This window comes from Crocodylus siamensis, chromosome 4 (genome assembly GCF_052110815.1).
Source record: "Crocodylus siamensis isolate JL-2025a chromosome 4, ASM5211081v1, whole genome shotgun sequence".
NCBI classification, from domain to species: domain Eukaryota; kingdom Metazoa; phylum Chordata; order Crocodylia; family Crocodylidae; genus Crocodylus; species Crocodylus siamensis.
In genome coordinates this window covers 175520577-175537336 of record NC_143398.1, presented here as the reverse complement: position 1 = coordinate 175537336, position 16760 = coordinate 175520577, and the positions used below count along the sequence as shown (strand labels likewise).

The 16760-nt window shown below is 39.6% G+C and overlaps 1 protein-coding gene across 13 annotated transcripts in view; it reads right to left on the bottom strand.

Moving 5' to 3' along the window:
• Window positions 1-16760, bottom strand: part of HDAC4 (histone deacetylase 4) — a 423758-nt gene that overhangs the window by 290913 nt on the left and 116085 nt on the right. The window lies entirely within an intron of this gene.

Genomic DNA, 16760 nt, shown 5'->3' with positions numbered 1-16760 from the left:
TGTTCCACATCTAAATAATATCTAGTTTTATTTTGCTACACACACAACTGGGATCACATAAAACATCTGTTAAACTTATGAAGCAACTTACCGAGGAAAACAAACCCTCCTGTTATCAAAAGACACGGCACCTTTTACTGAGGGAAACTAGATGATAGGTTGAAATAGAGTATTTGGTACCCTAAATCTATTCTTGACAATTAAATGTTGCCCACTAACATTTCCTGAATTATAATTTGATGTTATTTATCAACTACCCTGTGTAACAGCAAGTTATATTACCACTGAGAAGTGTAATGATCGCAAATGTATTATTTATCTATCTATTCATTTGGAATTTACAGGATACAGTCTATCTTCAACATTTACAAGCAAAAAAAGCAATTAAAGGCAGAAAAACATTCTCTTTCCTTAAACCTATGAGAAAATAATCCTTGCATATTTCCTCTCCAATTTGTCTGCACTCAAAAATCTATTTTTGGATCTCTCCCTGGACTGGACTGTAGCACCACATGTACTGTAATGGCATTTTAATTAGCAAAGAGAAATGGAAGATGCACTGTGCATTTAAAAAGAAAAAGCCCTAACGGAATGAAAGCATCTTTCACTTCCTTCTCTCATTGTGATTTACAACAAATACCAAGTAGAAACGCCAGTTACATATTCAGTTGGAGCTGACTGATATAAGACTACTATAAAAATTCCAGTGCGCCCCAGCAGCATGCAGCTATTGCCTAAAATACAATCATACTTTTTGCTATAAGCAAGCATGCTAAACAAGCACTATTTACCAGTTTAGAATTTATGAGGTTAAGAACTTAATGTGGATACCAAAAAGCAAAACAGGGGAGTGCAACAGGATGACAACTGAAATGAAGTAAGAGCACAGAGAGCATATACAGTGATATCTAGAATAATTCAAGATACTGGCCACACAAACAAATTAATCCAATATTCATATTCACTGTTTACATCCCATGTCTAACAACATTACAGCTTTCACCACCAATGACTGATATAAGCATATAAACCCACACTGTCATTTCTTAGTAAAACTGTCTCTCAAAATACTATTATTTTCTACAACAGTGCTTTTTCTCTTTGATACAACAGAAACTGGGTCACAGTGACATCTGTCTCTGGGATGCAAGAGGTTTAGACAGATCTAAGTTCTAAATCTCCTTAATGCCCTTGACAGTATCAATTACTTGAGACATTAATATGTCTAAATGCCACAACTGAGATGCTAAGTATCCCACTGAACTCAGTGATAGTTGACAGCACCTTGCAAAATAAGATGACTTATTTCCCCTTAGCTCCTTCAGAAATATAGCCAGAAATCCAATGACACTTAGGCATGATACTTGTAACAGTTTCAGCCTGCATCCCTGTACCAACCCTAGTGACATGAAAACTGATAGAGCTCATTTAGTATTGAGCCACTGTAATGCATAACACCCAGTTAATGCATGTGACCTTTGTTATATTATTAGCAAGTTTAATCACCAGCCAACTACATCAGAAGACGAAAAGCTCAAGTAACTATTACAGTCCACAAGGTACGCAGAGATAAACATCCAAATGAAAATGTAATGTTTTTAAGCTAGGAGATGTAAATGAGTTGTATTCAGCTTCCTACACCAGCTTCCCTTATTTTTCTTCATGCTTCCTAGTGGGAGGATGAAGCAACTCCTCCTGAACACAACAATCAATCAATATCAGATTCAGTTGATTTGACCTGTTCAAAAGTTAAACAAAGATGAAGATTTCAAAAGTCTATGAATGAGAGAAATTTAAGAAGTCACTTGCATTAGAATATATTTCTAAAGCAAGATAGCACTTTAACAGATTGTTAAGTAGATCAGAAACTGGAAGCTACCAAATCCTGTCTCATACATATCCTGAAATATAATGTGCAGCTTTTTTGAAAAACAGAATGAAGATGGTTTCCAGACCTATGGCTGCAAAGAGCAGGTACAGAGCTAACCGTGAGCTGGCTCACCCTCCCTTTCCTTGCGTAACTAAAGATGATTCCCTAACTGCTCCTCAAGATTGGCCTCTGTAAGTGGATCCATTTAAAAAAGAGCTAAAGAAGTTTCTGGGGCAGTGAAACAGAAGGAAAGAGACTGCTAGCAGATATCCTCATGTAGGAAAGTTCTTCTGTTGCCCTACATGAGGATATAGTTTGATTAGTGGAGCATAAAATCATTAAAAAAGAAAAATGATCAGTAACACCTCTGGAGTGAAGAACAATGAGCCATTCAGCCAACTGATTCCTCATTTGCCCAAACAGATAGATATACCACAGTTGCTGCACTGTGGAGCAGGGATCAAAGCAGTGTGCTTCTATCCCAGCATAAAATCAATTTTCCCCTCAATACACATACCCCAATTGAGGGGAGCTGATTTGGGGGAGGGGGGGGAAGGTGCGTGTTCCACGTGAGAAAATATTACATAAGTGTGATGAAAGGAAATCTAACCATTTTAAATACACTGCCCCCATCCCGCTCCCCCTTAAAGACTAGACAGGAAAGTCAGGATTGCTTAAAATTTAGCTTAGCCGGACTTCAAAATCAGCGAGTTAGGTAAAAAAAGGCAAGTGGCCACCCCCAACTAAAAGGAAATGCAATTAAATATTAAGGAAGGATCTTCAAAATCCTGCTATAAATACCATTAAGATTTATATGGTCACCTTTCCCTTTTAGAAAAACAATTTCTCATTCCTTTATGTCATTCCCTACAACTGAAAATTTGCACAACTGGCTTATTAAGTTCAGTGACGAAACTACTCAAAAATCAGGTATTACGGTTAAAGCATACTACAGTTTAGTGATTTGTCACAGGCTTAACTAGGGCTTGGGTCACACACTGGCAGCTTTGGAGTTTGAGAGAGATGAGAAGAAACCAATTTAAGAAATAGAGTATTCTTTTTTCCAATTTCACCAAAAGAAAAGAAACAAATTTTGCACTACCTGTGAAAGGTGAATTTGTTCATGCCTACACTTCACAGATTCCCAAACAGAATTTAAAAACTGAGAGAGACAAAAGGTGAATCATTTTAGCATCCAAGAAAAGCTTTGATGTCTTATTTCAAGGAGGGTATGCAGACACTGCTGCTACCAGTCAACGGCAATGCTATCTTTGCTTGTAATTCTTCAGTTGCATGCAGAGATGATCACCCATGAATAATGACCTTGTACACTTGAAATAAAGATACTAGCATAAGTTACGTATGTCCAAGTTTCTATTTCAGGCTTTTTTAAAACCTAGTTGCTCTGTGCAGTGTACTGACTTGCAGCCAACATAAGACATCTGTTGTGCTGCATTCTTTTTCCTCTCCCAAAACTAGTGCAGTCTTGATTCCCAAGAGGAAAATAAGTTTAGGTTAGTGGTTCTCATCTTTCTAGACCCAAAGCATCCCCTCAACAGACTTAAGGCAACCCTCGGAAAACTTCAGCTCTTTTTCACTTGCTTTTTGACTACCGAAATATAATAGAACAGTTCTTCTGTTGCCAACACCTCAGAAAGATGAAAGCAGGTCAGAATGTTTTTAACACTCTGGATTCCTATTTGAAATATCTAGGTTTATCTTGTGAAATATGTATGCACACCTAACACAGCATTGCATGGTGTAGCACCCTTGAAAGGATCTTAAGGCACTCCTGGTTGAGCATCACTGATTTAGACAGTCCATGGCTCAGTTGCAGATCATTGCTATATGCTGGCCAGCATCTCAGTTCCATACAGGAGCCTCCAGGACACCCCCTTCCTCAAGGCTACATCCTGGCTCATAAGACAAGTGTTGTGGCCCTTCTAGGCTCAACTGTTTAGAAGAGCCATGCATTCCTTATGCATTGGTCTTTACTCAACTGCTAATATTCCTCCACAGCCACAGCATTCACTTTGGCACAAGAATGCCAACTGTATACCTGCACTGAGGTTAAGGTGCTTCTGGAATGAAGGCAACTTTAGGAACTACTGTTTTAATTAGCACTACCATTCCCAGTACATCTGAAGCTCTTCTGTATTCTTCCCTTCCACTGAACCTGTCAAACAGAGGATTATTTGTAAGCGATAATCCCAGGTACCTCCACACCTTAAATCAAAGACTGCTGGCTTTGGCCAAAATTAGAAATGTACAAGAGTCTTTTCAGTTGCTGACCAAACACAAAACCATTAATTTCAAGTTTACTCAAAATGAAAATTTCTGCTTTCCTATGAAATGCTCTCTCACCCCAACTAGTTTCAGGTTGAACAAAACATTTTGTTTTCAGTGGGAAGTGCATGTGTGTGCAAGCCTAAATCTACACATGAATTTCTGCATATAACAACTATTCTTGAACGTAAAATAGAATTAGACAATTGTAACTACTTCAGCAGTTATCCATCTCATTAAACTCAAGGTATCACTCAGGAAATACTAGATCTTCGCTTTCCCCAATTTTTCTTCTCTCTCTCTCTCTCTTTTTTTTTTTTTTTACTATAGCAAAGAAAGAAAGAAACAAAGACATTTTTCTGTTTGCAAAAAATGGAGAACCTGAAAGACCACAACAAGTCAGAATGATTTAGGACACTACAGACTCCTATTTGAAATCTGTGCATTTAATCTTGCGAATCATGTACAGGTGTTTAAGCACCTAGCACTGCTGATATTATAAAGCTTCCTGGCATCACCTTTAAAAGGATCTCACAGCACCCCAGCATGCCCTGGCACCCTAGTTAAACATCACTGAACTAGGTGATAAAAAAAAAAAAATGCGCTTCATTGATCAAGCACCTTAAATCAGTAAGCATAGACACTGGTCTCCTTGATTTCTTGTGCAAAATGTTCTCATCTCTTGTCAACTGCATGGTACTACTGAGTGCTTAACTTGTGGATGTTATGCAACCGCTCAATATATTTTTAAAATAACTGTATAATATAAATATCTGAACTAAAGCCAACATTCTACATTCCCAGGTAAACATTTCTACTGCAAATCAATATTTTAGACGCTGAACACTCAAAGAGATTGTAGTTATATGGATATCCAAATTTAAATATACCACAGACCAACAAATTGCAGTGAATTTCACATTTGAAACAACAGGTGCTGGCTTTCAGCCATTTCATAATCATTGACTATTCAAGGAGTAAGAATTCAAGTTTTGGTCATTATTAATTCACAGATGTAATACCATAATGAAAATTAAAATACATTTTTTTAAAAAGTAGCTAAATAGCTTCCTTTAGTTAAAAAATAAAAGGATAGATTTTGTCCACTTTTCAAAAACCAAAACCAGAAAGGTGTAAGGAACACTTAAAAAAAAAAAAAAAAAAAAAAAAAGCAAGAAAAATGTAATAATCAACTTGACTTCTGGCTAAAACATTCAGCCAAAGTACAGTTTAAGCCTCAGCTGCATTATTTTGCACTACCTTGGTCCTGCTTTGGGCAAGGGCTTGGAGTAGATGATCTCCAGAGGTCCCTTCCAACCGTACATTTCTATGATTCTAAATCTTTGATTTACAAGCAATTTTATAGACCACAACCTTACAATCAGGCCAATCCTGATTTTTGTCAAATTTAGAAGGACATCCCAATCTACCTTATTTATATACAAAATTTGAAAACAGTATTTTTGGATGAAAAATTCCTATTATATTTGCTCTTGTTAACATACTTTCCGAATATACACATTCACAACTACAGGCACGCAGAGCAAAATGGAATTGCAGGTGCAACCAAAATCTAGGCAGCCAAAAGTGAAACCAAACCAGAAAAAACTTAATCAGTTTACCTTTGCTCTACTGTCACTTGTCTAACTAACGTAAGCAAGCCTACTTCCAAAAATAAAATCGTACAGCTACACTGCATTCATTATTTTAACATTACCGACAGCATAATCAGAAGTTGCTCTTGGATATGACAGCTTTAACTAAATTTTCCTTCAGCAAGATGATATTTGTCCTTATACAGAACATATGCACTCCGTGTGACACTGCTCCCACTGAAGGGAGATGCAGAACAATAATTCCAGGGCGATCAGTGTTAAAGGGGCTCCGGCAATATCCACTACAGAAGGGTACAGTTAGAGTAACTGCAAATCAAGTCATCGTTACTCTAATGCTTTTATATAACGTTGTGTGGCTTGCGGAGAAATCTTGGATAAGAGAGACAGCAATTAGTGATAAAAGACAGTAAAAGGACAGTGGTGAAAGGGTCTTTCCAGGGCCAGATACAAACGGGAAGCAATGACAAGACTGCAACCCCCTTTTGGGATTGGACCACACCACAGTAGCCTCTGGAGAGTTTTTTTTAAAGTCCCCGAAGTACATAAGAATCCCCTCCTTGACCTCTGTGCTCAAAGACTTGCTCCTTTCCTGCCTCCCTCCCCTGCTTCCACCCATGAGTGCTGATTTCCCTGCTGTCCCAAGCTTCAAAAATACTCCTGCCTAGTCCAGTCAGGCTGGCACAGGAAGAGGGCACCCCCCACAGCTACTGCCACCCTTCCAAGCTGAGCCCAGCGCTGCACATCTCAGCTGGAGCAGGCAGGGGCAGCTTGCAAGCTTCCCCATCCCCCAGGGACAAAGGGGAAAGCAGCAGTGGCAGACAGGGGTGAAGGGAAAAGGGGAGAGGAGGGGCTGTGTCTTTGAGCATAGCAGGGAAGGGAGAGGATTCATGCATGTTTTGGGGACTTCCCTACAGGCCCTGGCAGTGTTGTCTGCCCAGTCTGGGAGGAGAGGGTGCAACTGCCCCTGCAGTGCATGTAGCTGTTCCCACACCCCACCTTTGCCAAATCCTGGACCTGCCTCTGGGTCCCCCCCTAGAATACAGCTATCACTGGGAAACAGCAGATCTCTCCAAACTCACTCTGCATCTCTTCTGAGCTGCACCCCATTGACTCAGTGGTAGAATTTCATGGGCAGAGAAAGACAGAACTTAGGGGTTTCTTCCCCTGCCAACTTAAGCTGATGTTAAGAGATGGGGCTTTTAGTATCTAGAATGGGACCCCTTTGAGCCCCATTTTACTGTCAGAGGTTAGAAAACAAGTCATAGGCTTCAAGTTCCCATCCTTCAAAATTGTCCAATTTAAGGCCCTTTCCCCAGAACCTAATGGAGAGAGAAGGAGAGAACAAGCAAAAAGTTGGGAGAGGAAAGGAAATGAGGGCAGCCCACAGATTCACTGAAGATATCCTTGACCACCAAGGCCAAAGCTTGAAAAGCAGATCACAAACAGAAGACGCTGACACGCTGATGACACCTGGAGGAAAAAGGGTCTGACCAATTTAACAAGCTGATAGAACCAGTATCTCCATGATTAACTAGGAAAAGAAACACATGATAAAGCACTTTCTCGAGGGTAAGGTTTGTGATGCTGTTTTTAGTACATTCCAGAACATATGAACGGCAATTTTGTATTAAGCATTTTAGAATACAGTGTTGTACTTTCTAAGAAACAGCAATCCTACCACAAAGACCCTTAACAGCATCATAGAGATGTTTCCAGAAAAGCAGCTGTTAACCTCTCTTATGAAATCTGGTCTGGACAGCACTGTATCTTCCACTCCACAAAAATGAATTTTTGAAAGGCCTGCTGTTCACAATTACCCAGCACAATTCCAACCAGGATCAAGCGAAACTACATAAATTCAATGCCTGAAAAATCAAACGCTGCATCCCTTTGCTGGGCATAATTGTCTTAAAAAGAATGAGAATGCACCTGAGACCTGTTCCAAAACTTACGTCTTAAAAACAAACCAGCAAAATATGTAGTTTGAGTTGAGGGGGTAGGCGTGTTTCCAGAATGAGTAGCAAGAATAACTTGATTATTTAATTTCATTTTTTCCAGGTCTGCATGTAATGACAATAGAAGTGAGCTTAAAAGTCTTGAATGATTTCAATGACTAATGCAAGAGGCAAGGATTTCTTTGGGTGATATATTTTATTGGACTAACTGCACAGCTGGGATAGAGTTAGACAAGCTTTCGAATGCAAGACTTTCTTCAATAACTAAGGCACAGGCATACTTGTCATACACAGCTTAGAGAATATATTACCATCTGAGCACTAATCATCTAGCAGATGGCTTGGGTCTATTCGCAGTTAAAAGAGAGAGAGAGAAAAAGAGAGAGAGATCTGATAATCTTAGTTAAGCCCCTTTCTCTAAATTTTGAAGTGTGTGCAATGGAGATGCGGAAGTTAGGAATTAGCATTCGGGGTCAGAGCAATGGCCTAGTCAGTATTTTAAGCATCTTCCTTGCTTCTGTTTTATATTTTTAACTGCATTGTCTACTTAGACTGCACAGACTTCAGCAAGGGGACTTTCAGTAAGTTCCTACTCATAAGAATTTGTAGGGGCTGCCCCCCAATTTCATGGTCTGAGTATAGCACTGGTCACCATTTCTGCAGCAGAGCACAGTGGGCACTGCTCCATGGCTCTGATTGGCTATGGAGCCCCAGAAGTCCTGCCCCTCCCCAGAGATCTGGAGAGGAGTGGGACTTCTGCGACCCTGGGCCAGAGGCATGGGAGACCTCCCCACCCCTCCACAGAGATTGACAACTGCTTGTTCCTGTGGCCATACAGCTGAGGGCAAGCAAAACTTCAGGGCACCTGAACATCAAGCCTCTGGGGTTGGGCCTGTACATAGGATGCCAGCCAAAGGAGTTGGAAATATCTGAAGCCCCAGGCGGAGGTGGAAGATGTTTGCCAGTAGTAAGAACACATACGGTTCTTGAATGACACAAAGGTTTAGAATTGATTTGGGTGATTTGACCTGGGACACAGAAAGTTTTCCTTAAAAAAAAAAAACCAGGACTTCCAGGGTCCCTCAACCAGAGGTGTGAGGGGAGGGGCCTGCTGTGAAAATCCCCCTTCCAATCCTGCATCAGAATGCCAGGGCTTTCTGCCTCTGTTTCAGCAACCTTCCCATCACCCCTCCTCACAGCTTGCTGGCCTTTTTCCAGCCTTTTTCATGGTCCCCGCACTTTTTCCACAGGAGACCTAGCAAACGCACGATTTCCACAAAAAACATAAAATCGCAAATTTGGTAGGTCCCTACTTATGAGTTTTTTTCTAGCATTAACTATAATGGACCCCGATTTCTGCCAGTACAGGCATTCCTCAGATTTACAACACAACTGGTTCATGACAACTGCATCTCAAGTCAAAACGCTGCAACTCAGAACCAATTTTCTCATAAGAAACAACGTTATAAATGGGGGACTGGTTCCTGAAACAAGGCCCGATACCCTATTTTCACTAAAAATATCCCAGAATTTTGTATTCAATCAATTATAGATGAGTAATATAGCTATATTAATGCATTTATATTGTAAATAGCAATCATACTGATTTGGAAGGACTTCTTTGAGGTGACTTCACTGAACTTTTTGAAGGGTTCTTGGCTGGAGTCTTCTCAGGAGTCTTGGCTGCAGGTTTTTCTGGAGTCTTGTCCGCTTTCTTAAAGAAACTGTCCAAGGAAGTTTGGACAGATGTTCTCTAGGGAGATGAGTGACACAGCGAACTTGTTTGCTGGCGTGGCGTCGCATCAAATCAAGCATTGTAAAGTCGAAACTGATGTCATAAAGTTGAAACAGGGTGTTTACAAGTGTCCTAAGCACAAAAAGTTGCAACTCAAAAGGTTGCAAGTTAAGAACTGCTGGTACTTCTAGACACTATCACAATAAAGCAGCATAAGTAAACACTTGTGGCCAATCATTCAATGTTTGATCCCTGAGCAGATATGCTCAAGGATTATTATCTACGTGAAGACTCAGAACTTTTCTATGAAAGTTTTGCCTTAGAACAGTGCCACCACGCACTAGGATTCCCTCCACTTTCCATACTGTAGGTGATCACAATTCAAGATCAGTACTACGTTCCAACAGCAACCTTTGTAAGATGGTTATTATCAGAAATTAAAAAGGCTGCCCACTGTACAGATGGAGTTTACAATGCTACCCAAACTCCTAGTTCAAGGAGTTCACACCACAACACTTGCCACTAAGGGGCAACTGTTTAAACAAGATAATTAGCCAACTCTGAAAACACCCTAGAAAGTACAAGAGTAAATTACAATCCTTTTAAAACAAACTCACTCTCCTATTTTCAGAGGAACTATCACCAGCAAGGCAGTAATACTGCTGAAACTCCAGCACTGAAATTTCTGCACAATTGGCTTTTCACTTTCCTGAAAACAAAAGAAATATACTTAATAAAAATGTTTGTGTTTTAACAAGCGGCAGGCAAGACAAACGGAATCCCTGGTCAAAGATTTATTCTAGTTTCAGCATTTTAAATAATAACTATTTTTGTGGAAATTGTTGCGTTTAAATTATAAGTGTTAAGAGGGCACACACTGTGCAAAAAGAGCAATGATGGATACCATGAAAGCTGATAAGACATTTAAGGACACATGACTGTGCAGTACAGGGGTGAGAGGAGGGCTGCACAGGGACTTTTTATACTGCCATCTGCTCTCTTGATGACATTGCAAAGATGAACAGACCATTCATTTATTCTCAGAGTGGCAGAAATCCAATAAAAGGCCTTAAATAGCAAGGGCTCATGGTCTAACTTAAGTATCAGTGTCTTGGCATAAGTTTATGAGGCAGATGTCTTAAACTGCATCTTTGTGGCTCACAAACCCCCCCATCTTTTTAGGAGGTGAGCATTCTTTGAAAAATTTAAGTGGGTTTTGATATTAAGGGCTATTTTTGGGACAATTAATTCACAATGTTTCTTCTTACTGCATTATTCATCATTTGAGCTTACTAGGAAATATTAACTTTCTGCTATTTAAAAAAAAAAAAAACACTTGCTGATTATGCTATTAACCAAGAGTGAGCTCACAGGGTAGATATGGAACATGAGCATTATCATCTAAGTGCTTCTACAGAGAACAACTGAGAGAAGCACTCACAGACATAAAAGCATCTCAGCTGGGGCCTCACACAGGCACTGTGTATATACATACTCTGTCTATACCACTTCATAATGTCCAGAAAATGAAACGTCTGAAAATTCAGAATTGCTAAGCATTTGTACCTCCTCTCTGAGTTCAGCTGGAGTTGGGTGGTGTTCCCTGCTGTGTATTAAACCTAAATTGCAAGTAGTATCCACAGCTACACAGCAAAGTCCAGAAGCAGCAAACGAACAGACTCTCCCAAACTGAAGTGATCATTATTCGAACAACAACAAACTGCCCTACCATCACATGCAGAAATCCATCCTTGCCCAAAAAAACCTCACAGGAATTAACAAAAAAGGAAAAGAATTTAAGATACTGGCAGAATGCAGTTCACAGATGACTGAAGAATCAGATGACACTAGGCTGCATAAGAAGAGTTGTCCACTCCAATTTTTACTGACAATGAGACATTCATGTTGCCCTCTGACAATTTTATTCTAAGCTCTATTCTTTACCCATGAACTGCTGCCATTAGCTTCATTCTGCATAGATATTGCCTAATTTCTCCTCTGCAATACACCCAATACTACCAATTCACTGGGGGGGGGGGAGGGGGGGGTGTTAAATCTTAGTCCTCCCTACATATCTCTCACTTGTCATCTCTTGCTTGTTGAATGTCTTCTACTTAAACTCTAAACGTTGAGGCCAGGACAGGTGCTTTTTGTCTGCAAGGTACTTAACATTTTTATCAGTGCATTAAAAAAAAAACCTCAGCCGCCCACACATTAAAAAGTTTCAAAGAATCTAACTGACTAAATACCAAGAGGCCGGGACTTTGAGTGCTATTCTGAGAAAGGAGCCAGCCCAATTTTAAAGGTCAGGTGATGTGTCTGTATTTACCTTTTCAGCTTACAAGAGACAATGCTTGACTGTGACACTTTACACCAGTGGTGCTGAACCTTTTTTTGCCTAGTGAGCTGGAGGGGCAGTGCCCGGTCTATTCATGAGCTTGATCCAGCTGGTCATCACAATCCAACCCCCAAGGACAGGCACAGTGGGAACCCAACCAGCCACATGGAAGGAGTCAAACAAGCCCTGATCCAGCCATGCAAGGGAAAGGGCTTTGACCAAGCCCAACCTGGCCCTGCCGGGAGAGGGAAAGGGGGCATTACCTTGCCCCGATTCAGCCACATGGGGGTAGTGGCATGGAGGGGAGAGCATGTGGCCCAGCTCCATTCAGATCTTGCAGGGGCAAGGGACATAGCCCTATGGGGAAAATGGGGTGTGGCCAGCCCTAATCTGCCCCGTGGGGAAGAATGAGGGGGCAGGGAAGAGGGCATGGCCCAGCTCTGATTTACCACTAAGGGCATGGAAATTTGGCCATAGCAGAGGGTGGCAGTATTAACTGCTACCACTCCCCTGCCACCAAATTTCCTGACCCATGGGCAGTCCTGCAGACCGAATGTGACCCTCAGGCCAGAGGCTGAACATCCCTGCTCTACACTGTATGCTCAGATACCCATATTGTTTGATCAGTGGCAGGGAAGAAAGCTGAATCAATCTTATATGGTAACATTAAAACAGCAAAAGCCTGACTCACAAATGGCTATTCCTTTGTTTGAGTAATGAGGGGGTCCAGTTTCCAGGGCAGCAGAAAGTGGGGGAAAAAAATAATCTGCCTGTCCAATATACTGTAGAGTTAAAGCAGAGTCCTAAGGCTCAACAATCAGGACATTTACGCTCTTGGTATTTGCTAAGACAAGAATATTGTCAACTATTTTTTCATTCCTACTAACGTGCTTTTAAACCGCTTGTCATTAGGCTATTTCAATGCCTACTCAGTTGGTGGATGACAAGAAACGTAATATAACGTCTGGTTTCATGGCTGTATTGCCAAAGTGGAGCCTCTGATCACGCCGCAATGTCATGTACATGTTGAAGAGAAGCATGTGGACATTGCCACTCTCTGGGATCAGTCTGGACAAACAGACCTAGCTGACTGCTGCCCCCATTCACTCATGCAAAATTTCTTTAACACCATATGAGCAACAGTATAAAAAACTACAGAGATCTAGCAAGAGGAATGTGCTTTCTGTCCAAAGCACCCACAGGGCTGTTTTGTGTACAACATCCTGCTCTGAAGCCTGATTTTGAGGCACAGAAGGCTGGCAAAGGATAAATGCTGATAAAGCTTGGATGTAACTGCTTTCAAAATAACTGTGCCAATAACCTATCCTGACAGATTTATAACAGACTTTTGCAAACAGCTATAAAGAAAATGACATTTAGTAATTAGCCGATTTTTAAAACCGCTTTACAGTTTAATGTTAAAAAACACTGTGTACACAACCCACCAACCTTTACAATGATTCCTATAACCAATACAGAAGGTAAGACACATGCTTCTCTTAAACAAGTTTATCTTTGCATACAGGTATGTCAAGTAATGGCTCAAACTATACATTTTGATAACTTAATTTTCTAGGGAAGGAACTATCAAGATACTGGCAGTCAAGAACTGTCAAGTTACTGCTTTAACAACCCCTTCACCAGTAGATGTCGCTCTTTCCAACACATACCGAAGAACTGCAAACCACCTGCTACTAGACCAACTGCAGTCCAGAAGGAAGCTGTGAGGACTTTTCTCCTGGTCAGTTTGACTTCATTTATAAAGACTGTCTAGTCTTAAAAAGTCCTGACCAAGTGCAAGCAAAATATTTCATGTAGTGCATTTTGTAAATCAAGCTAGGTGAAAGAGGACAAGGGAAAGCATTTAAAACAGGAGTACTGATTATCTGTACCAAAAAGTCTAGCTTACTTCAAAAGTAAGCTTTTGGACAGGAAATGTATGCATTTGTAAAAGCACTATGCAAGTTGACCTTGAACCGTAAACATTTAATCTAATTATTGTGGCTTTGGGTGAGGAGATGGTATCCCTATTAACATGTAAACTGTATACAGTGGGATGCAGCTATTTTCTTTGCCAACATAGCATTGGAGCATTATAGCCTGATATTTGAAAATCAGCTTCATTAACAAGCTTTAAATAAAATACCATACAAACTAATTGAGCAAAATTAAGTTCTACACAGAAATATCCCTGAATATATTGGACACAGTAGTACTAGACTAGACAGCTGTTAAACAAAGGAAGCTGTCCATTCTTTTGAAAACAAGATTAAATGCATAAATCAATCCAAGAGGACACTAATAAAAAAAAGCAAAGAAGGCAAAATGAAAAAAGATGTTAACTCCTTTACAAACTGTTTAGATAAATATTTAACCACCTGTATATATTGCATGATGCCTATCCAGAGACCCAGTTCGTCATAAGAAATCTCGGTAGATTTTTAACATCTAGGTGAGGTCTGAAGTCCATAAGGATTTCTGTTTATGCATGTGCCTCTTCAACTAACATCAGATGACTGCATGATGAAATATTTTTCATCCGTTACAAAAAGAAAAAAGGTCATAAAAAATGTGCAATACATATTACCAAATCTAACAGCCAGTATGAAAGAAATACCTGCTGTATTTCTTAGTATCTATTCATTTTTTCCATCTACAACAGACTGATTTTGATAAAACTATGCTATTGCTTTTCAGAACAGTTGCCAGTTTTCTCATCTTCATGAGCAGAAAGATAAAAGTTCAGCTGAAATATTTTCAAATATGTTGTGAGCCACCAAGAACACTATGGAATTGAGAAGAGTTACATTGGGATACTGTTCTGCGCAGAATTTGTTCCATAAGAATGTGAAAAAAGCTGTAATCACTAAAAAACAAGCAGACCACCAGATGACTACATCATAGGGTTGTCCTCAGATTATAAAAATGATCATATTAACATTATGAAATATAGTCCCCTGGATTCTTTACTAAAGTAATACCGTAATATTTACGCCAAAATCCAGCACGATAAGTAAACTGGAATCAGAATAGAGAAAGCTACTTAGGACACCACATTTCTGCTTTTAGAACTTCAAACCTTAACACGAAACTGATTTCTGACCATTGAAAATATATGGTCTAAAATAAACAAAGCTGACCCCCTAAAGCCCTCTGAACCCTGTTTAACAAAATAACCGAGGACCAAATTTGCAAAGCATCTGGTATGTAAAAGAGTAGTAACCTGACAATTGCTACAGGAAAAGGAACCCACATTGTCACAGCTATAGAGCTTTAACAAAAAATCTATCCCACTACAAACAGGAAATTAAAAGCCACAGCTAAATACAACAAAGATAGTTACAATAACTCAGTAAGTTAATAACAAAAAAAAAGCTAAGCAAGGACCATGATTCTCAGAAATCAAAGATTATCTTAAAACATCTATAAAAAGTAGGTTACTGCTATCAGAAACTCATACCTTTCTGAACCAGTTAGTCTGTAAGGTGGACCCTGCACTACCTTTGTAGTTGTTAGATTGTACCCACCTAAAAAGGCATAATTTATTTTCTTGGTTACAGCAAGTAGCAGAGAATGTAAATCAAGATACTGTCTTGGTTTCTTATAAATTTTATTTTTTGTATCCATCCTAATCTGCTTGAGGAAAGAAAGAAAAAAAAAGAAATTCCTGCATATAGGATTTAAACTTTTCATTATTGATTTTTTTTTTTTAATTTCATGGAAAGTAGACAACTCATCTGCAATTTATCCCAGGTTTTAAAAAAAGATCAGTTATCCATTCAAGAGGAAAAAAGTATGACTGAAGGTCTCCACAACAAACAAAAATCTATCAATTTTTGTAGAATCACACACACATACACATGCACACACTTTCACTGCAAGCAAATCTTCCAAGTGTGAAATTGATGTAAACAGATACACATCTTCCTGATGCTCCAGAGTATGCCAGTACCTCTCTACCACTGAACACCAAGTTGCCAAGATGCAGGATTGTCAAATTTATAAGACCTTCAATAATGATATACAAAAATGGTGAGCAGCTGTAAAAGAGCCACTGATGTCCATTTCACAAAGATGCTTGGTTAAGCTGAAAGGAGCAACACAGGAACTGGAGGAACTGATAAGGAGTTTGATACCAAAAACATACTAGTTAGAAGCTGATGCATGAGAATCCAGGTAAAAACTTGATAGGGATGCTCTCACTCTTCTGAATAGAGCAAAGCAGGGAAGCTGAGCATTGTAGCAGCTATCACTAAACCGTGCTGCTGAAACCCCATCTTTCCCCTGTCTATTTGACAGTACAGATTAATCTGTAATAGCATGCGTTAGCCTCTGGGTTACCCATTTCGTCTCTGCTAACTTGCCAACTAAATGAAAGGGCTGGTTGAATATTTAAAAATCAGGTAATACATATGGGTTTCTAAATTAAACCAGTTATGCTGCTCGGGGTTGCACTTAGTTTTGTAGAGAATATAAAATTTATACTGCCTGAAAATATAATCCGATTCTTTCAGGAGTACTTAACTGCACTGTGAAGCTGGCCTCAGTTGGAACTCAAGGAGGCAAGTAAATCTCAGAAATACTCTTGAATTTGTCTTTAACCGTAAGTTTTTCTTTAGGGCTATAAAACACAATCCATACAATAGATCCTTAATACTAATGCTGCTTTTACGCCCATCAAAAAAAAACCAACCGCCTGCTTCTGTCCATATGATTAACATTTTACAAATGCACCTTTTCCTTTTTAAATAGGAAGTTTTACTATATCATTGAGAAGAAAACTTGAGACTTAAAAGACTGTCATGTAAATCCAAAGTACAAATACAATATTACTGTCCTCATGAAACTGTAGCCTATTAACCGAATAAGTAGTATGGGACAGCACTTGGAGCAAACTAAATACAAGTGAACCAGAAGTAGTACAAGTGTACATTCTTTTTTTGTTCCTCCTGGTTGCTTA